General features: G+C 41.1%; 1 long non-coding RNA gene across 1 annotated transcript in view; it reads left to right on the top strand.

Annotated features, from left to right (window-relative positions):
• The window catches only part of LOC135709386 (uncharacterized), a 144,390-nt gene that overhangs the window by 120,862 nt on the left and 866 nt on the right, over positions 1-22,662 (top strand). The gene's annotated exons all lie outside the window — the stretch shown is intronic.

Below are 22,662 nucleotides of genomic sequence, written 5' to 3' on the forward strand. Positions count from 1 at the left end.
AGTCTCATCATCCATGATGAGACAATGAGGCTTCATCAGCATCTGGGTGTGCAGTTGTATTTTGCCCGTTCGTCACGATTTGGAGCCTTCTGCACTTTGTACGTATGCAGTCTCTCTCGGTTCTTGTCTCTCTAAACGAAAGACTTGGACAGATTCAACTTTTTGGCCACATCCCGGGATTCCGCTTAACGCTTTCACGACACGCTTGTGTTACCTGATCACTAATAGAACATCCATTCTGACCGCATTTCTCCTTCCGTTCAATGCTCAGTGTTTCGTAGTAACGTTTAATCACACGACTCACCGTTGACTGCACGATTTCGAGTTGTTTTCCGATGTCCCGATGAGAGAGTTGAGTATTTTCCAGGTGCTTGCGCAAAATCAATTCGCGACGTTGCTTTTCGGGTGACGACATTTTTTGCAACTTTCGAAAAACTGACAGTGATAAAAATACAGTGTAAACAATACACTCTAAACTACTTCTACCCAAATTTTCAAGAGAAAATACCCAATGGGTAATTTTCTACAGCGTTTTTTATCCGTGATGCAATTCGATGTGGGACACCCTTTAGTGACTTTCAAACAATAAAAATGTGACCAATAGTGACATTTATTGATCGGAAAGATATAGTAAGAATTTTCAGTTGATTACGATTGCCACTTCGAGAAATTGTAAAAAGTCACAAACCCATCATGAGCATGTTTCATGCTTCTTGAAAATAGAACAAATCTAGATAGAGCTGGAATTAGGGCGTAACAGTTTTTGTAAACAATGACTTCTCTCGTTGATTTCTAGCAACTCAAGGCACGCCTACACAAACCAACATATCCATCGGGTAGGGGAAGTCTTCCCCTATTCGATGGTAATGATGATTTGCCAGGGAGAGTCATGTCTTTCGAGAAATCATCGAGAGAAGTCATTGTTTACAAAAGCTGTTACGCCCTAATTCCAGCTCTATCTAGAAATGTTGAATAAACAAGAACACGGTCCAATTTTTGATATTAGATACAAATTGCGAATTTGTGATTAGATTGCAAATTTAAGTGACGGATTTAGACAAATTTTCACAATTTTAGGACAGTTAATGTTAAAGATCTAGGATACAGGTAAAGGGATTCGTTTAGCAACGTGAGCTACAGTACAGAATTTAATGTAGATCTAAGTTAGCCATGAATTATCGTTCTCTTTTTGGTAGTTGCTATAACGGACTGGTCGTGTTTTTACTTTGCTCCATTTCTCGCAAGAATAGAGTCATATGGATCATCTAAAAGAAATCCAAAACCCTGAGACCTTGGCAATATTTTACAGTGTAAGAAAAAAATCTTATTGTTGTAAACTGAAGAAAAATTTCCAAGATTGAAGATCATAGACGTAAAACAAAATTTGAATTCGTCTAGGACTAAATAATTACAATCGTGAAAAAATAGAGATTTAGGGATTAATGTTAGAGTTTTGGACCAATTTTATTTTTTTGCTTGGAATTTGAGTTCTATTAGACACACAAATTGAGAAAATTGTGTGGCCTGGAATAATTTTCTCTGTTTTGAACATACACACATAGAAATACCTAATTTTACACGTGACGGAATCCATCTTTGACATAAAGGATGAGACGTAAACAAACATGTCATGTAAAATTAAGTGCTCCGAGACTGAAAAGTTTGGTACTCGACGAAAAGTACGTTTGATTGAGCTGAGTTTTGCGTCTATTACGACTCAATTTTATGTCAAAAATGACGCTCGTATATGTCAGTCTCAGAGCACCTAAATTTACATGATTTTTTTAAGTGTGTATAGAATGCTCCTGAAACATAAAAAAAAAACATTGTTTGATCTTGGACATTACGTTTATAAACAAGCCTTGTCTTGGACTTTTCTGATTCTGGATTACCGGATTATTAGTCTTGAAGAAATACAATACAATTTGATTGACTTAAAAAGAAGCTCAAGATTCTGTGACGTGGTTTTTTTTTCTAGATGTTTGAACAAATACTAAAGCTACCGGGTTACAAAGATTTTTAAAATGTCTGTTGAAAAAATTTTGAGCGCTTTAAAACTATCCAAGGCAATTTTTTAGAAATCATAGGCTTGAAATCAAGATCATGAAGTAAAATAGTCAGCATATTAGGTCTAGAATTTTTTGATACCACAGGAATTTTATGATGACAATTACAAAATCACATGAAAAGGAAAAAAAATCATAATCTGGACAAATTTTGAAAATAAATGGATACCCTTGACGTTCCAGTTGACTCGCTTTCCAGCAAAAATACTGGAGCATATCCCAAGAAAAGTTTTCGCCCGCAGCCCTCTCCCCCACCATCTGTTCCTCGCCCACATGCACCCCTCACACCATTGCTCCCGAAAATATCTGCGCCCCCCCCCCCGCCTAAAGGCTTACCCAGAAGCCTCGAAAGGCCCATGGGTTATTTTTTCCAACCCAAACATTCCGAGGATATCTAAAGATCTAACAACACGTATTTCGGCTGTTACCGATATTTTTAGGGTGACGCCAATAAAACTGCGTGTTACCATTGATGACCGGAAACAGGCTAACCAAATTGTTGCGTGCGAGCTTTTTTCATTGGAATACCGAGTCTACGTACCCAGTAGTGATGTAGAAATTAAAGGAGTTGTCACCGAAGCGAGTTTGACTACCCAAGTAACTTTATTGCAAGTTTTATGAAGGTTTTGAAGCGTTCTACCAGTCCAATTAATGTTCTACAGAACCCTCATAAAACCAAAATTGTTACTTGGGTAGTGATGATTTCTTGGGTCCCGATTCCTTCGGAATCTTTAAAAACCGTGCTCTCCCGAAGGTGAAGATATTGGACTGCCTTCAAGTGCAGTCAGTATCCGTCGTAGGCTCAAAAAAATCGTATTCTTGGTCAAACTTGTTTCGTGTGACCTTTTCGGGTTCAGCGTTACCGTACTACGTCGCTATTGGCAAGGTTCGGCTGCCTGTACGTCTGTTTGTACCTCGGGTAATGAACTGCTCGAAATGTGAACAACTTGGTCACACACTGATTGCCCGAGGTATAAACAGAAGGGAGACAAAATTAAGCGGTCTCTGCAAGCTCGCTACAAGAGAACAATAGCAGAACGCTTGAAGAATACCGCTTCATCTTCTCAGACCACACCAAAAAGCAAGAACACGTTCTCCATTTTGCCAGCTGATGATCTAGACTCTGACTCAGAGCGCGGTGAGGGTAGTCCGTTTGTCTTTAAAGGCAATGCGAGAAAACGAGCCAAAAAACACAACACCGAAAAACCTCGTAAGGCCACTTGTATGGACCGCCCTGCCCCATTTGAAAAATCAAGAGGTAGCGGAAATGCACCGAAACCCATTCCACCGGGGTTTAAACCTTGTTATTATGACAATAACTTTCCGTCACTTCCAGGATCATCTAAAACCCCAGATGTCCCAGTTTTTCGGCCAGAAAATCAGTTAAATAATCAGCAAGAACATACCCCAAGTTCACGATTTCTGGTATTGTGGATAGCTTCTTCAGTATATTCAATATCTCTGACTCAACGAGGAGCATTATTAATTTAGTGCTGCCAATGGTGAAACATCTTTTGAAGCAACTAGCTTCTAGGTGGTCCTTCCTTGCATCGATCATATTCTTTGATGGATAATTCTCCGAATAAGGTCGGGGATATGATCTCTGTTCTTCAGTGGGACTGTAGAAGTCTTATGCCCAAACTTGACACATTTGAATTTTTAGTTCACAACTCACTCTCTGATGCATTTGCCCTTTGTGAAACATGGCTCTCTTCAGACAACGATCTTGCTTTTCACGATTTCAACATTATTCGCCTTTACCGCGCAGATTCGTATGGAGGGGTGCTTCTCAGCTCCATTCCTTCTACAGAATCGATCTGCTTTTGGTGACAGGCATTGAAGTTGTTGCATGTCAGGTTAACATTCGAGGTAAATGCCTAAGTATTGCCTCAGTATATCTTCCACCGAGAACTGCGATTTCTCGTCAAAGTTTCTCGGATATCTGCACGGTTATGCCGGGGCCACGGTTGATCTCAGGAGATTGTAACTCTCACGGTACAGGCTGGGGGGGAACTGTACGACAACAACCTTGATATACGACATGTGCGACATACTCCAGCAAAAGTAAACAGATTAGACCTCTCACTTTGTTCGAGTTCACTATAGTTGGATTGCTCGTGGAAAGTAATCCAAGATCCGTACGGTAGTGATCATTTGCCAATCAAAATTTATATTACCTATGGTTCATCTTCTACTCGCTCGGTTGATATCGCGTACGATCTCACAAAAAACATTGACTGGCGAAATACTTCCTCGACTGAACGAGCACTCCTTTATAGCGCGTGTCATCATCGATTGTGAAGAAACGTATTCCGGGTGTTTCCGTTCGCAAGCGACCTCCCACCCCGTGGTGAGATAAGGATTGCACCGACGCGAACTGCGAAAAGTCCGCCTCGTTTAAACGCTTCCGCAAACACGGTAAGGTCGGAGATTTCGAGCGGTACACCAACCTCGAGAAAACTTTTAAGGACTTGATGAAAGCAACAAAAAAACGCGGTTACTGGCGTCGGTTCGTCGATGGTTTGTTGCGTGAGACTTCCATGAGAACACTCTGGAATGTCGGCAGGAGAATGCGAAACGCGTCATCACCGATTAACGAAGACAAGGAATACTCGGATAGTTGGATATTCAGCTTCGCGCGAAAGTTTGACTGGATTCGGTGTCGGTTCAAACCAACGTTCGTGATCGTCCGTCGGGTAATAACGAAATAGATTCCCCGTTTTCGATGGTGGAATTCTCACTTGCGCTCTCATGTAACAACTCAGCTCCAGGAATGGACAGAATCAAGTTCAACTTGCTTAAAAATCTCGCAGACGTCGCGAAGAGACGCTTGTTGAACTTATTCAATCAATTTCTGGAGCACAACATTTTTCCGGATGACTGGAGGCAGTTAAGAGTTATCGAAAACCCGGTAAACCAACATCGGGTTATAACTCGTACCGTCCCATCGCGATGCTGTCCTGTATACGGAAATTGTTGAAGAAAATGATTCTTTTTCGTCTAGACAAATGGGTCGAGTCGAATGGTTTACTTTCAGATACGTAATTTGGATTTCGGAGAGGCAAAGAAACGAGCAACTGTCTTGCGTTGCTTTCAACTGAAATTCAACTGGCCTATGCGCAAAAACAGCAAATGGGTTCAGTTTTCTTGGACATTAGGGGGCCTTTGATTCTGCTTGTATCGATGCCCTTTCGGATAAACTCCACGATAGTGGGCTTTCACCAATTATGAGCAACTATTTGAGCAACTTGTTGTCTGAGAAATATATGAGCTTCTCTCATGAAAACTCGACAACTTCACGAATTAGTTACATGGCACACTGGGCCAGGAACCGAAATTAGCAAGACAAAACCTCTAGCGCATTGGGTTTGCATTATATTGAAATGGTGTCTTTCGAAAAGTTTCTCGGTTTAACATGCGCCTTCATCTGGCAATGGAAATTAGTTCCAATTTTCTCCGCATGGATGGTGCTGCGATACTAACTTTCTTATTTCACATGCTAGAGATTTTATGTATTGGGCAAAGTTGTAGAAAATTGAAAAAAAAATATAAAAAAATGCCGAAGGACTCAAAGTTCTAGGTCGTCAAATAACAAAGATATAGTGAATATTGTAAAATTTAACTGAAATTTACGTTTTTTGTACTATTTTCCATACAAACGACAAATCCTTCATTTTTTAACGCCGTGTATCTTTTAAGTCGGATAATTTGCATGTTTTAATGAAGAGTTCCCAATGTTTTGGGTCGATACAAGCGAAATATTAGCCAAAATAGTAAAAATTACCATGATTTTCATAATCTGGTTTCTAGAAAAGTAGCAAGTTTTAGCAAAAAGTCATTTACTTTCTGAAATGTACCATTTATCATCAATCAAATGTGAAAGTTTGCCGGACATATCATTTTATATATTTGAGATATCTGAATTCATAGACTACAATGTTTATTCAAGCAGCGTTCGCCAACGCATGGCTTGCTGGCTGAATGCGATGGAAACGATGGAATATGTCTCTTATGCTTCGCTAGCTGCACGTTGACGAACGCTGTACTTATGTATGCACAAACCTTCTTCATGTATATTCTCGAACATGTGTGCTTGTGTGATGAGATATCTAGATTCACAGTATTTTTTTTTAATTCTAACAACTACCTGTTATCTTGCATTTTCGATTATTGCAACAGCATTTGCACGGGTCCTGGAAATTGCTCTTTCTTGCTTTGAGGAAACTTTTTCTGCACTGTCATCACCGGGTAAGAGGTCAGCAAAAGTCGATGGAATTCGTCCTCGATTTTTGCAAGACGACTGAATTATCGAGAATGGTACTCCCGATATTTTCTGATGGATTTGTTTCGTCGCTCTTGCGCCTCTTCGGATAATAAACCAATCGGAATTTTACAATGGCTTATGATTGTCGGCCCATGCACCAAGATCCTGTGTACCGTAAGGTGACAAAGTGTAAAAACTATAATAATGGACAAACAACATTCTAGTCTCTTCTGCGTAGGTTTCGAATGCCTTTACGTCGATTTCAAGCTTGCTAGATAGCGCACACAGAATTGTAACGAATCAACGAAGGATATCCTTCTCAATTCCTGTAATTCTTGCCGTTATTTCTGGCAGTGTTGCCATCATTACTATTACATGTTCGAGAATATACATGAAGAAGCTTTGTGCATACATAAGTACAGCGTTCGCCAACGAGCAGCTAGCGAAGCATAAGAGACATATTCCATCGTTTCCATCGCATGCAGCCAACAAGCCGTGCGTTGGCGAACGCTGCTTGAATAAACATTGTAGTCTATGAATTCAGATATCTCAAATATATAAAATGATATGTCCGTCAAACTTTCACCTTTGATTGATGATAAATGGTACATTTCAGAAAGTAAATGACTTTTTGCTAAAACTTGCTACTTTTCGAGAAACCGGATTATGAAAATCATGGTAATTTTCTCTATTTTGGCTAATATTTCGCTTGCATCGACTCAAAACATTGGGAACTTTTCCTTAAAACTTTCAAATTATCCGACTTAAAAGATACACGGCGTTAAAAATGAAGGATTTGTCATTTGCATGGAAAATAGTACAATAAACGTAAATCTCAGTTAAATTTTACAATATTCACTATATCTTTGTTATTTGAAGACCTAGAACTTTGAGTCCTTCGGCATTTTTTTATATTTTTTAATTTTCTACTACTTTGCTCAGTACATAAAATCTCTAGCATGTGAAATAAGAAAGTTAGTATCGTAGCACCATCCATGCGGAGAAAATTGGAACTAATTTCAATTGCCAGATGAAGGCGCATGTTAAACCGAGAAACTTTTCGAAAGACACCATTTCAATATAATGCAAACCCAATGCGCTAGAGGTTTTGTCTTGTTAATTTCGGTTCTTGGCCCAGTGTGCATGGGTCTCCCCAGGGCTCATGTTTAAGCCCCCTTTATTATAATTTTTATGTAAAAGACATTGATGGTTGTCTTGATGAAAATTGCTCGCTAAAGCAGCTTGCAGATGATGGTGTTGTTTCCGTCACCGGGCAAAGTGCACCGGACGTGCAAGGACCATTGCAAGATACCTTAGGCAATTTGTCTACTTGGGCTATGAAGCTAGGTATCGAATTCTCTCGAGCCTCGAAGTACTCGCGGGTGTTCTCCCACTGACAGATCGTTTCGCGGAACTGTCCTTCCGGTTTCTTATCCGTTGTGAAGTAATAGAAAACTTTGAGAAGCTGCTCGACAGAAATCCTCAAACAAGATTAATGAGTCTCTATTACGAGTACATGACGCTGGAGATTGGCCCTTCTTCATTCAATTCCTCTCGTGTTTGCCTCCAAGACTTTTATAGTTCCTCTGTAAATTTTGATCTGACCATGTTGCAAGAAATCCGTGGAATACCAGATCACCATCGGTCGATGGTTGTTCCCTTTATTTTTGCAAACAAGTACCACCATGTTAGTAACAATAAGAGTTTTTTCACAGATGGGTCAACTATAAACGCTTCCACTGGATTTGGAGTATTCAACGAATTTCATAGCGCCTCATATCAACTGCAAAAACCCTGTTCCGTTTATGTTGCGGAACTAGCAGCCATATTCTACGCAGTAGAGAAAATTGCCTCACTACCTTCTGACCATTATTTCATTTTTACGGATAGTCTTAGCTCATTGGAGGCTATTCGTTCTACGAGGCCGATGAAGCACTCCTCGTATTTCCTGACCGAAATCCGAGCCAAACTGCTCCTATACCATCACTTTAGTCTGGGTCCCATCTCATTGCTCTATTCCAACCAACTGGTAACAAAAATGGAATGAGAGTGATCTGGGAAGATGGTTACATTCTATTCTCCCACAGGTGTCGATCAAGCCGTGGTTCAAAGGGTTGGACATAAGCCATGACTTTATACGTGTCATGTCGAGGCTCATGTCCAATCACTGCTCTTTAGTTTGGCATTTCTTTTGAATCGGGCTCGCACTCAGCAATTCGTGCGCTTGCGATAGTGGCTATCACGATATCACCCTCCATTGTGTTGCTAGATCCGAGCTATCCGCGTCCCTCAGGGCCCGAGGAAAACAACCTATGCGGTCCGTTAGAGACATCTTGGCGAGCCGAGATCTCGACTATTGCAATTTAATTTATGTGTTTTTAAAACGGATAGATCTGAGGATTTAGTAGTTAGTGTTATCTTGTCTTCCCTCAAGTTGTTAGCTGCCCATCGGTGTAACCTCATGTTTGTCTTTTTCATCAGTTTGTCGCTTAGTTCGAGATCAAGCGCACATTGCTCTCCAAACCTTGTGTTCTAAATCCCTACGCTGCCATCCATTTGTTACAATTTGTTACCCCTAACCTCAAGATGGGCATCGAAATCTCTCAAGTAATAACTGTGGAAGTGCATTTAGATAGAACACTAAGTTAAGAGCACGCAATTAGCTAATATGCACTAAGCAATAAGCTTGAAATGCGAATAAGAAGAAAGAAGAACCTCGATATAGCCGCTAGTAATCGCCCCCGCTTTACTACCCAAGTAACATTTTAAGTTTTATGAAATACTACGAAGCAACTATAAAACAACATTCATAAAACCCTGGTCAAGGCTATTTTGTCATTAATGCATCCACCAAAACCTCATTAAGACTAGAATATATCTAGTTGGCCCACCCTGGAGAAGGTTCTGAAGGGTGATTTCTCGAAGCTCTTCAAGATTGATTTACTGCAAAAGGTTGTATGAAGAACGCATGGAGAACCATTTGAAAGTTACAATAAAAGCTATTTAGCAACAATAAAAACCCTTTCCGAGCCATTTCCCCTAGCCGCATGCTGAATCCACTAGGAAAACATCAATCAAGTAAGAAAAGGATTTATGAATCCGATCTTATCAAAATAATTAAAATAGAAACTGATGGTTTTCATTAAGTGGCCTAGTTTTAAGTGCCATATTAAATTTTATGTTTAATGTACGTGAAAACATCGAAAAAATTAAGTCCACCCTCGTAAAACGTCGATTTGACTAATTATTTAACATTGGAGCTTGGTCGAGCTTTTTTTTTATTATTTTCGTATTTAAATGTTTACTTATTGCTAAATTTACCAAAATATAGTTATATCTAAGGAAATATAGATTGAAAATCGAAGATTGTAAAAAACAAGCAAACTAATTGTAACATGGCGCTGGCATAAAAGTTGATTTTCATGGGTCATTTGTGAAAAAGCTGTTTTGCTTTCAAGAATTCCTTAACAAATTAATAAGGTTTTAAAATGGCTTTTATGAAGCAAACTTGCAGGCTGAATTGTATTTATCTGAGGCCATTTTGCTTGATCCTAACCCGTTCAGATTTATGACAGCATTTATGGAGGCAAAGTTGCCTGCAAAAAGTTAAACGTCAAAGTGTGTTTATTTTTCGATAGTTGCACTGTGGGATCCAGGGTTCTTCCAGGTGGTTTTCTCCCCATAGATTGGGAAATTGGTTACTCAGACAGTTTGCGATACTGTTTTACAACATTTCACATATCGAACAGCTTGAATGAAATTTTCGAAGAGTTGATTCTTTCGCCGAATAAAATCGCTGATATGGATCGGAAACCAGCTAATCTCCGCTGACTAACAGTTTCAGTGGACTGCTGTCGGTTGTCATCTTTTCGCAAGATCTGGAGAAGGCTGGTATGTTTTTAAAACTTTCAACAATGTTTTATGAATTAGAGGGCCCTGCTCAGTTTGCTCTTCTCCGCCAGATGGTCTGTCGTTGATGGTGTGCTGGTTTTTCTAAAGAAGTAAATTTTGCTGAAATCGACTTGAATTTTTCATCCTACTTCGTCTATCCTTCGAGATTTCTTTGTCAAAAATTTGTAAACAGAGTAATTGGGGAGTTAATGATGCAGTTTAAAAAGACTAAAAAGCAACAATAAATGCTTTTTGGTCTAATGCAAAACCTAATGGTTTTATTATTGGTTTTATAATGATAGAACACGTTTATAAAGTATTTCATCAAGACATTAATAAACAATTGTTATTTTTAAAACAAGATAGTTTTGACTTCCTTGCCAGACTATACAAGGTTTTTAAAACAGCAAAAAGCTGAATTACTAAGCAGGAATGTTTTCCACTTTGAAATGCTATATTTAAACTAAATGGATTGTTCATTGTATAACGGTATAACCATCATAAATCAGAGTGGATGCTTAATCGTTACTGAATTGTTACTTGGGTAACGTTCGTTTTAAGTAATTTTGTAATCTAAACAATGAAAATCGGCTCCACAAAGCTACGGCAAATGAGCCTGGAAAAATAAATTAATAAAGCAAAACATAAATAAATATTCAAATCTTACAATAGCACAAAGAAGCATGTTGGCAGATAATAAAATATATCCCAGCGTCGATAGACGTGGCTAAATTGATATCGATGTTTCCCAACAAATGCCAGACTTACGAAAACTTTAGGTCTACTGTGACATACATTTGCCTTGCATTTGCCCGTTCGTTTGGGACTGCTTGTACAACATGAGCCGACCATCGATCATCATCTAATCGAATATTCAAGAAGAAATCTATTTACAAACAATAGCACGTCGCATCTCGCCGGTAGCCGATCGCATATTTGCTCAATTGTTCAACTCAAATTCGTTACTCAAACATGCAGAAAAATAAAGAACTGTCTTCTTCGAGTGGGTACCATCTGGTCGTGTTGTTCGTGTACGTACTGGCAGTAGAAAAGCAACTTCACAATCTCTCCATCGGCATCGGCCGCCATGTACGTCTCTTGCATAATTCCGGCATCAATCTGGGACCCATCTTCAGCGTGTGCGAGCATTGGCTCCGCGTCTCGCGTCGATCGCGAACGTGACACGATAATACCATGAAAAATAAACTTTTATTAGAAATCGACTCCACCCTCCCCTTGCCCTCACATGTGTATGCCTTCCTTCAGCATCCAAATCGATGAGCTGCTAATAAAATGTTGTGATACGCATGAAATGGGTATGCAAATGAGCCTTCACTCGAATTACCATCGTCATCGTCGTCGTCGCCCGCGGATCCGCAGGTTTTCCGTAACTGGTGGGGGGAGGGGATGGGGGGTGACTGCACAGGTCAGTCAGCTCCAAAACCGCCGCACCGCCGTTTGTGATACGGCACACACGGATTTTTATGGTCCCATCGCCCACCGAATGGCACATCGCTTTAGAAAGATAGATGCAGCAGGATCTTCAAATCACACAGTGGCCCTGCGATACACACCCATGGGACTGTGGCGGTCGAAGCAGACAATGGCAATCAGTGTCCCGCACTAAATCCTACCCAATTTATGACACGAAGTTCGATTCCCGACGCGCCAGTTTCGGAGGAGAAATGTGACCGTGAATGGAATTTCGAAACGATGCGAGGGGGATAACTGTGTCTCTTGCCGAGCGATGGTATGCGTGTGCTTTCGGAAGAATCTTCTCCTACGGGGTGAATTGCTTAAATATGGTAATACTTATTTATCGTGTGCTTAATGTTTGTTGATTGCTGTTGAAAATTTCAAATCAAAAAATCACTATGACTCGAGAACTTTTCCCTTGGTGATCTTCGAGAAACATCGTGAGCGTTTCCAACGCTGATTCTGATTAAGTTTATTCAGCAGAGCATTTTGGAACATTGGAAAATTTAATATTAAATAAAATTAGCGCCAGCAATATGTTAATAAGTTAAGTTGAAGATACCCAAACGTATAATTTCAGCTTTTCTGATACAAGGACCAGCTTGAAAAATCAGGTCCAACTCCGCACTTGAACAGTGCAGCTTGATTTGATTGTTGTAATTTAATGATTAGTTTCAATGTTGATTGGATAAATTACTGTAGGCTGCCGCCGGCCACTTCTATAACTATTGATGGCTCATTAATCCGGAATGCATCGTCAGGGAGTTTCTCCCCATATCAATCACCAGCACCCCCCTCTCGTTGCTATCATATTATATATTGTATGCTAAATTAGCACTCCTTCATTTGAGTTCATCTGCGACCCATCCCACCACCAAAGTCGAGCTGCAAACCTATAAACATAAAAGCATAAAAATAAAAATCGTGCCGCAGCAATTTGTCATGTCACTTCGTACCATAGCCTAATTAAGACTTCCCGTTCGCTCGTTTGCGATCTTCACTCTCTCGGTAGATACGTCTCCACAGCAGAGCTCACCCATTTATCGCTCGCCGGCTTCCCTTTTGAAATTGAACAAATCAATTGCAATAATTAGCCGCCTTCGACAGCGAATCCCTCGCTGGAACTGGGGCCCTATCATTATACATTGACCGTCCATTGGCGAGGAACGGCTTGCAGATCAACCTTGTTGCAGCTCTGTCTGATCCGTCAACGAACGACCTACGCCGCTGTCATCCATTGCATTGGTGGTACTTGTCGCGCGATGACAAGCTCCAACTTGGCAACTAATTATGAGAGAAAGTCGGATGCTTCTTATCGTCTGGTCGTGCAATGTTAACCCGTGCGGATGTTTGTTTATTTGTTTAGTTTACACGTTTGTTTGCCGTTCATTTTTGCGTGCCCTCACTCCAGGGAACCCAACTTTGTAAAGTGATTAAAGCTAAATTGACCATAAAACGAACGGTTTCCCTATGCATAATTCATGCGACCCTCCCGTTAGAATTCCTTAATCCTATTTTAGATCAATTCCGAACAAACACACATTGGACGAAGCCAAAATGAAATGACCTGGAACTCTAACCAACGGGTGGTTATCACAACCCAAGAAATCCAATTTCAAACGGACCAAGTCGAGTCGAGATTAGCCATCGTTTGCCGAGGCTGTTATCGGCCATTGGAATAAATTCTCCCCTTCTTCCGGTTCCCTAGGATCCCCTAACCCATTCAACGATACAGGTGGCTCTTCAAATTTCGAAAAGCCATGCCATTCCCTTTAGTCGCTTTCAAAACACACGCTTATTATTAGCATCATTCCCAAGTTCCCATCTTTTGCTCGGTCGTCGTCGACAACGAAAGCGACAATCCGTAATAGAAATACCATTGAATATGCAAATTTCAGTTCAATGGAAGACGGCGATAGCTTTCCTTTCTGAATGCTGACTTAAGACCTTTCCACTGTGTGGGGAACCATGAAGGGGAACATCAGCATCAAGATAACGGGGGGAAAAAGCGGAGGCCTTCTCAATGGAGATTTCAAACCGTTCGTTCGTTCGTTTGTTGGACGCTGCATCGCCCTGTCAAAGAACAACAAGATTACGTAAATCTAATTGACAGTGGACCATTCCGATTATGCCGCAAGTGGATGGTGGATGGTCGCTTCGGTTGGAGGGTACTTAAACCGGCTGGTGTTTAATTTGAAAGCATTTTTTTTACAATCGAAAACGGCGCATGCATGATGTTTGAATGACACTTTTGAACTTCTAGTTTTATCAGAGGACAATATTGGTGAATGTTGTAAAATGTGACCATTAAACGCTGAAAAATGTGTGGGAAAGGTACCAGTTTTGATAAATTCAATTACTAACCCAAGTAACCAAAAGTTCCGCATTCAACGGTAAAATTCACTTTCAAGTTCCATAAAGTTCCGATGCGTACTCCTAGCTAATTATACTTGAAATTCAGGCATGGCTGAAAACATGGCCACAACAAAGTTCCTAACAAGATCCCAGCGGAGCTTCTTAGCAACTTTAAAGTATCTTAAAAGTTCCCTGCGGAACTTCTTAGCAACTAGAAGGTTTGTCAAATGGTCCGTCATAGCCCACATAAAGCAAGTCTTTATTATTAACAAAATTTAATGTACGTAAAAATGAAATGATCAGAGGCTCAAATTAATCATAATTCTTATATTTATGCAGTGCATCAATATTCTCTCCAAACATAAAAAAATATTAAAGAGTAATTTCCTGGATTCGAACCCGTGTATTCGGCATGCGATCTACTATTGCTAACCGCTGCGCCACAAGTGTGCTGCAATATCATGCGGTGCGTATTCAAATCAGTCAGCTGAAAATTCCAACAGTAGGCGGGACAACTGCTCACGTTAAATTATCTCAGATGCCGTAGCGGTTCGTGCTGGGGTTCTTACGCAGAATGACTGGGTTTAATTTTTCAAACAGCTCCAATACTAGCAATAATGCTGATAAATCAATACACGTTCATACCTGCTTTTAAAAATAGCTTTCATAAAGACCTGACTTTACAATTAACTTTCATAAACTGCGAACTAAATATAAAATTGGGGTAGAAGGCAACTATTAACTTATTTTCTAAAAGTTTCGGCCAAGTTCTGCCAGAAGCTGCTTAGAATGCTCTTCAATTATGGTACCGGAACTTTCAAGTTCTTATAACGACTTAAAAATGAGGCTGCTTAGAATTCTATAGACCACCTTCAATCAAGCTGCTAAAGCCACAAATAGCCTTTTATCAGAACTTTTGGTTACTTGTGAAGGGTGTGCGATATTTCAAGTAATTACGTTAATTAAGCTTCTAAACGGGATTCCAAAGAATATTTTGATATTTTTCGCTTGATCTCGCGTTGGAGGGCGTAACCTAACCGAGCGTCATTTCTCCATGTGCAGGGCGACTCAAAGCGGTGTCTGTTCTACATGTTAGGAGCGGCTGATCAACGTCCTAGCGCCAGCTTGGAACTCTAAACAGAGATGTGCACGACGGTCCTCCGGCGAGACAGCCAGCAGTAAAACTCAAAAAGTACGGGCAGCAAACAATGTAAATACGGACCGGAACAATCGGCATAGACCCAGGCAATGAATACGGACTAGCGATTGGAAACTCGGAACATGGAACTGTAGTTCTGTCAATTTCTTGGGAAGTAACCGCATTCTTTCCAACTTATTGAGGGTCCACAAGTTCGACATTGTAGCGCTGCAGGAGGTTTGCTGGAAGGGATCGTCGGTACATACGTATAGGGATGGATATACCAACTACCAGCTTTTATCGTGATGGGTGAAAGGCAAAAGCGCGTGATTGGGTGGTGGCCAATCGACAATATAATGTGCAAGTTGAGGATCAAATGCCGTTTCTTCAATAATAAACGTGCACAGCCCTCATCTAGGAAGTGACGATGATGATAAAGACGCTTTTTACGCGCAGCTGGAACGAGTATACGACAGCTGCCCAAATCATGACGTCAAAATCGTTATCGGATATCTAAACGCTCACGTTGGCCAGGAGGAGGAGGAATTTAGACCGGTTATCGGAAAGTTCAGCGCTCACCAGTTTACGAACGATAGACTACAGACAGAATCACAAATCGACCACGTTTTGATTGATGGAAGACGCTTCTCGGATATCATCGACGTCAGGACCTATCGCGGCGCAAACATCGATTCGGACCACTGCCTTGTAATGCTAAAAGTGCGCCAAAGGCATTCCGTTGTCAACAACATTCGGTACCGACGCCCGCCACGGTACAATCTGGAACGACTCAAGCTACCTGAAGTCGCAACTGACTACGCGCAAAACCATGAACCAGTGCTGCCGGATGAGGGAGAGCTGACTGAAGCCCCTCTTGAGGACTGCTGGGATAGTTTCAAATCAGCCATCAACAGCGCAGCAGAATGTGCCATTGGGTTTGTGGAACGGAATCGACGAAACTATTGGTTTGACGAGGAGTTTCAGACGATTTCAGACGAGAAGAATGTAGCGCGGGTCAAAATGTGGAGCGATATAAATAGAAGCGAAGACAGCAAACTCACCTTTTCCGGGAAGAGGCAGAGTGCGAAGAAACGGAACAGCTGTATCGTTCACAATAGACCCGCAAGTTCTACAAGAAACTCAACGGATCCCGCAATGGCTTTGTGCCGCAAGCCGAAATGTGTCGGGATAAAGATGAAGGTATCTTAACGGACGAACGTGAGGTGATCAAAAGGTGGAAGCAGCACTACGATGAACACCTTAATGGCACAGAGGCGGATAACCAAGACAGTATGAGGAACGGCTTCAACGGTGCGACGGACGAAGTAAAAGTAACAACTCCCACGATAAGTGAAGTTAAAGATGCTATCAAACAGCTAAAGAACAACAAGACAGCTGGGACGGATGTTATCGGAGCGTAACTTATTAAAATGGGCATGGAAAACTTTGGCAGCTTATCTGCACCGACTGATAGTCAGGATCTTGGATACAGAACAGCTACCGGAGAAGTGGAAAGAGGGAGTAATATGCCCAATATATAAGAAGGGTGACAAGTTAGAATGTGAGAACTACCGAGCGATCACAATTCTCAACGCAGCCTGCAAAGAGCTTTCCTACATCATCTTCCGCCGTCTATCGCTGCTAGCTTGCAGATTTGTGGGAAGTTATCAAGCCGGTTTTGTGGACAGGCGATCGACAACAGACCAAATCTTTACGTTGCGACAGATCCACCAAAAATGTCGTGAATATTAAGTTCCTACACACCACCTATTCATCGATTTTAAAGCCACTTACGATACTATTGACCGTGAACAGCCATGGACGACAACGGTTTTCCCGGGAAACTGACGAGACTGATTAAGGCTACGATGGATGGTGTACAGTGCTGCGTGAAAATATCGGGTGCGCTATCCGACCCGTTTGAAACTCGCAAAGGACTTCGACAAGGCGATGGCCGTTCCTGGCTCCTGTTTAACATTGCGCTAGAACGTGCGGGCTTTAACATGCGGGGCACAATCTTCAATAAGTCCAGTCAGTTCATCTGCTTCGCTGATGACGTGGACATTGTCGAAAGCACGGCAGACCAGCTCACCTTGATTAAAGGTGAATACGTCGAAGACAAAGTATCTGTTAGCATTGGCAGAAGTGTAACAATAGACGGAGATGAGCTCGAGGTGGTGGATGAATTTGTGTACCTCGGACCATTGGTGACGTCAAATAACAACTGCAGTAGAGAAATTCGGAGACGCATTATTGCCGGAAGTCGTGCCTACTACGGACTCCACAAGACCCTAAGGTCGAGTAAACTTCATCTCCGCACTAAGTGTACGATGTACAAGACGCTGATAAGACCGGTAGTGCTCTAAGGGCATGAGGCATGGACGATGCTCGAGGAGAACCTGCAAGCATCGGGAGTTTTCGAACGACGCGTGCTTAGGACGGTCTTTGGCGGGGTTTATGAAAACTGTGTTTAGAGGAGAAAAATGAACCTCAAACTAACGCAACTCTATGGTGGGTACAATATACGTTTTACAATCACCATCAATATGAATTTTGTAGATATGCTTTAATGCAATCAAACCATTGGAAAAGTGAAGCAATTTTAAATATAAATATAAAAGGTTATCAAATATGACTGTCACAATCGGGAAACCAGTATTTATTTATTTAATTTATGCCTCAATAGGCTCGTCGACCCAGTGATGGCTAGTTTACACTACTGACTGTCATATACATAAAATATACTAAAATCTAAAAACTACTCCTTTCGATTTGCAGTAACTCACGTGACATGTGAAAGACAAAAACAGATGCAACTCTGTTGAATATTCTTTGACAACCGATGATAGCACTATGCATGCTGTAGTTAGTTCTAATAAGCGGCAAGCGAAGCATGTGATTGTTTCTTTAATAATGCGTTTATTTTTCCAGGCTCATTTGCTGTAGCTTTGCGGAGTCGATATTCATTATTTAGATTACAAAATTACTTAAAACTATCGTTAGTAAAGCGGGGGCCGATTACTCGCGGCTATCTTGAGGTTAGGAGTAACAAATTGTTACAAATAGATGGCAGGGTGGGGATTGAGAACACAAGGTTTTTTCGAGCAATGTGATCTTAATCTAGAACTAAGCGACATACTGGAAAAAAAGACTAACATAGGGGTACACCGATGGGCAGCTAACAACTTGGGAGAACACAAGATGACACTAACTACTAAATCCTCAGATCTGTGTGTTTAAAAAAACTAAAATTAAATTGTAACAGTCGAGATCTCGGCTCACCAAGACATCTCTAACGGGTATCGCGGGTTGTTTTCCTCGGGCCCTGAGGGATGTGGATAACTTAGATCTGACAACACGATGTAGGGTACATGACCAAACCAATCTGATTATTTCGCAAGGACCTAGGCTGCACATTGATGTTCATTTGTTCCAATACAGCTGGACAATCAGCTCGAATCTGCAGAACATTAGCAACATAAATAGCTCTTAGAGTGTCGCGACGAGTGTAGAGAGGTTCTAGGTGTATTAATGAACAAAGTTCCTCATAGGGGGGCAGGCTAAAAGGCCACGATAATCGCCGAAGTGCGTAGCGAATGAATCCGCATTGAACTGACTCGATTCACTCAACTCCATTATGATAAAAGTAAGATGTTGTATCCACGACACGACCGTAGATTTGACGGAGGATTACGTGCTCGGTATCAATATTCGGCGACTGTGTTAGGGAATCTACTTTCTACTCACTCGTTCCAACCACTCGTTTTCTGATGAAAAAACTACGCAGTTTTTGATTGGAGGAATTTCTTGCTTAAATTTTTCCAATTAGCGTCCTGGAGAAAACCGTACGAAGTGTCTATGGTTAATTTACATAGTCATGTGGTATTCGATCACTGTAAGAATTTGTATGTATCACTTCAATACTGTTACGCATTTGACTACAAACGTTTGGTTGCTGCGAAAGACCTTTTGGGGTGATATGGCTGGCAGCAAGGCGAGCCAACGTTCAATGAAAATTAATTCTTAAGCAACAATTCAATTATTTATGGTGGTCCTGAAAAGAACCGTGTGACGAGGGTGACATGCTTGGTATTAGATGGTCCACAGTGACTCACTAAGAACTACTGAATCCGATCAGGAGCGGTGCGGCTTCTTCCTCCTGCTTCGGTGAATGTACGCTCATGTGGGCTGCAGCTTACTGCTTGTGAGTAGCCTTTCGTTGTGTAGTGGAGAACAATTTTCAACGCCACGCGCTGAAAGCACTGCTGCTGATGACGACCAACCGGACATCAACACACACGGTGACCTAATAAGCACCGTTTGGCGAGACCGGATGGAATTCGATTTTTAAATCTGTGTTAGGGAAAGCGCTTTTTGCAGGCAATCGGTTATAATTTTGTTCACCATAGAAACAGTTGCACATTTGTGTAATTTTTTGAACCTATTGAAAATTAATAAACATATTTGTAGAAAGATTTTAAATCAATTGGCTTGTTAAGAAATAAAATCCATCCGCTATTGACAGAGTTATAAGTGGTCAAAACCTGACCACTTTTCGTAGCGCGGTAGATTGGGGTTTTTTTTTGAAAATGCAACCTCAATATGTTGCCAAAAGACGTAATCCTACGTTGAAAAGGGTTCCACACAGCTGCACCATATTCTTATGTGGATCGTACTAGGGAGCAGCATAACGATTCAAGGCAATCCTTAGCTATCCTAAAGATAAACCCCTAAATATCAGAAGGCTTTGTCTACCATGAATGAAATGTGCTGTTGAGGGCTATTTTTCGCGAGAGACGGTGATTATCGAGCACTTGTTAGGGTTTACTGTCATGCAGTTCAAGTCACAACAGTCACTGAATCTATCAATCTGATTTTGTAGAAACATAACGCCAGCATGCGTTTGAATCTTGAGAACAATCTTAAGATCACATTGTTGAAATAAATTAGGACAGTTAGTAGCCCGAGGTGAGGAAAATCTGAAGTTGCTGGGAAAGCGATTGAATTCAAATTCTCAATAGACACACTGAGTTGGCGCTCGTTAAGATACGACTGGAACCAAGATAGTAGACATCCATAGCGTGATTGATCTTCTCATATGCTGCTGATAGGTCGGTGTAGATTGCATCGGTCTGATATCACTCAACTAGGTTTCTCGTAACGGGCGAGGTTTAGCATAGCAGGTTAGATGTCGTTGAACGGTTGGAAACGAATCCGTCTTACAGTGCGATAATAGTGGCTCCATAACAACTAATTCGAAGAGTTTCGAGATAGCGCACAGCGAGGTGATTCCTTGGTAGTTGTATACATCAATCCTGACCCCTTTCTTATGAACTGGATAAATGTGTGCGTTCTTCCAGCAGATCGGGAAGATTCCAGTGCTCAAAGACAATCCAAAGAAATGACATAGAGGCTTCAGTAAAAACGTAAAGTGTTCCTTTAGGAAAACGGACGGTATTCCGTTTTTTTGCCGGGATTGTGAGACGATTCAGCCGATGGGGTTTCGGGATTTGGAGGCAGCTATAGCTATATGCTGCGACAATATACTCTCGTTGACATACACACTAGGATTTTTTTTTGCGTAGAACTGGCAAATTTCTTCAAGGGTAGATGCAATGTTAACTTACAACTTCATGGTAACAGCTTTTTTTTTTAAATTCTTTATTTAAGAGATTTTTAGCCAAAGGCTAGTTCATCTCTAACATGGTAGCAGCGGCCTTTTTAAGCTGTTCATTCACGTACTCCGTGGATTGTACTTGAATTCTTGCTGCAGGTTTCCAGTGTCGCCCTTTTGTACGCCAAGTTTAGCCTCGTAAACCGTCTTAACGCAGCTCTCTTGATGGATTTCATGTTACGAAGACTCTTCGTTTGCCACGGATGACGACTTCGATTCCGATGAACTGTTTTTGGCACATGCCTATCGAAAACATATGTCAGAACATTAGCGAAAGTCCGTGCGGCAATTTCCACGTCGGTGCTATCGAGCACAGTTTCCCACTCAATGCTTGATAAGACCTCAGCCATACTATTATGATCAGTCAATTGTAAGTAACATTAGAGGCACTAACTGTGGATGCGATGATGCGGATCTATTTGCCTTTTGCTGAAGGAAGTGTTGTACCTAAAGCTACAACAAATTTAAACAGCACTTCTCAGTGTTAAAAAATACCTGCAAATTGTCTACTTTGTTCGAATCTTATTCCTCTTCGATCCTTGTTTGGCCTTACCCGAGGTAATCCTGTTTTGACATCGACTTGGAAAATTCCTCTTCGATCTTTCGGATTCTTAGAACAATTTGCTTGGAAGTCGATTTGGAGAAACTTTCTTCTATCACCATGGCGCTTAAACGCAAAAGAAAAGGGCAATCTCTTGATCCCCCTTCGGATGAAATTTATTTGAGCAATCAATTGATATGGTAATGGATGATGAGAATGTTCCATCATTCGAGCAAAATTCCGCTAAACATTCTCGGCTTAATGTCAAGATGGAAAAGTTTCCCCTCTATTGTGACAACCACATCCTATTTCCATTGCTTCGCACGGAACTTTTGAACTTCGTCAAATTCAAACTTTTACTTCACATTGGCCGTCGGGGTGAATGCCGTGAAATGGCTGAAACTTTGAACGGATTCAAACGTCTTCTCAAGTATCTTACTGAGAAGCAACACAAAAGTTTCGCCTATGGCACCAAAACTGAACGTCTGTTCAAGGTTGTCTTGAAAGGTCTGCCCAGTGGTGAATCCTTGGATCAGTTCAAAGATGAATTGACAAAATTACTTGGAGTAGTGCCACTCACATAGAATAGAATGATGCTTCACATCAATACGAACTCAATTTTTGCAGATGAGCAGTTGGATTAGATTAGATTAGATTTCGTCATGGGCATTCAACTACACATCAACTCTTAAGAGCTACAAATTTAATTCGCTCAAACAAATCTGAAAGCTGGTCAACTGGAGTTGCTCTTCTAGACATAGAAAAAGCATTCGACAGTGTTTGGCATGAAGGTTTGATTGTTAGCATTAGCATTAGCATTAGCATCGAACAAGTTGCACAATATCGTAGGTGGTACGAATTCAAAACTATTAAGAGCAAGACGGATATCTGTAACTGGACAGATAGTAAGTAGGGAGTAATTACTATCTCCCAGCTAAAGAAATATCCCGCTTCAACAGTTAAGGATTGTTCTGGCCACGTCCTTACAACTGACAGAATTATCCAAAACGGTCTGAAATCATTTTTACAATGCTCCAAACTGCTCAAGTGAGTGTGACTATTGTCGGCAGCCTCTTTTTCTCCGGCAACGTATCCATTTGAACTGCGTGTTAACCAGCTTTTCGATTATTGGCTGCTCGAAATCAGCCATATTTTGTTGAGCGTTTATTTCATTTGAAGAAAAACCTGGCTCAGTCGTAAAAATGTAATCTGATCGTAGCTGAAAGACCGAGGAATAGTTTAAAACCATTCAGCGAA

The sequence above is a fragment of the Ochlerotatus camptorhynchus genome, unplaced genomic scaffold (genome assembly GCF_037179485.1).
Source record: "Ochlerotatus camptorhynchus isolate MF236.1 unplaced genomic scaffold, CSIRO-AGI_Acam_v1.1 ptg000033l, whole genome shotgun sequence".
NCBI classification, from domain to species: domain Eukaryota; kingdom Metazoa; phylum Arthropoda; class Insecta; order Diptera; family Culicidae; genus Ochlerotatus; species Ochlerotatus camptorhynchus.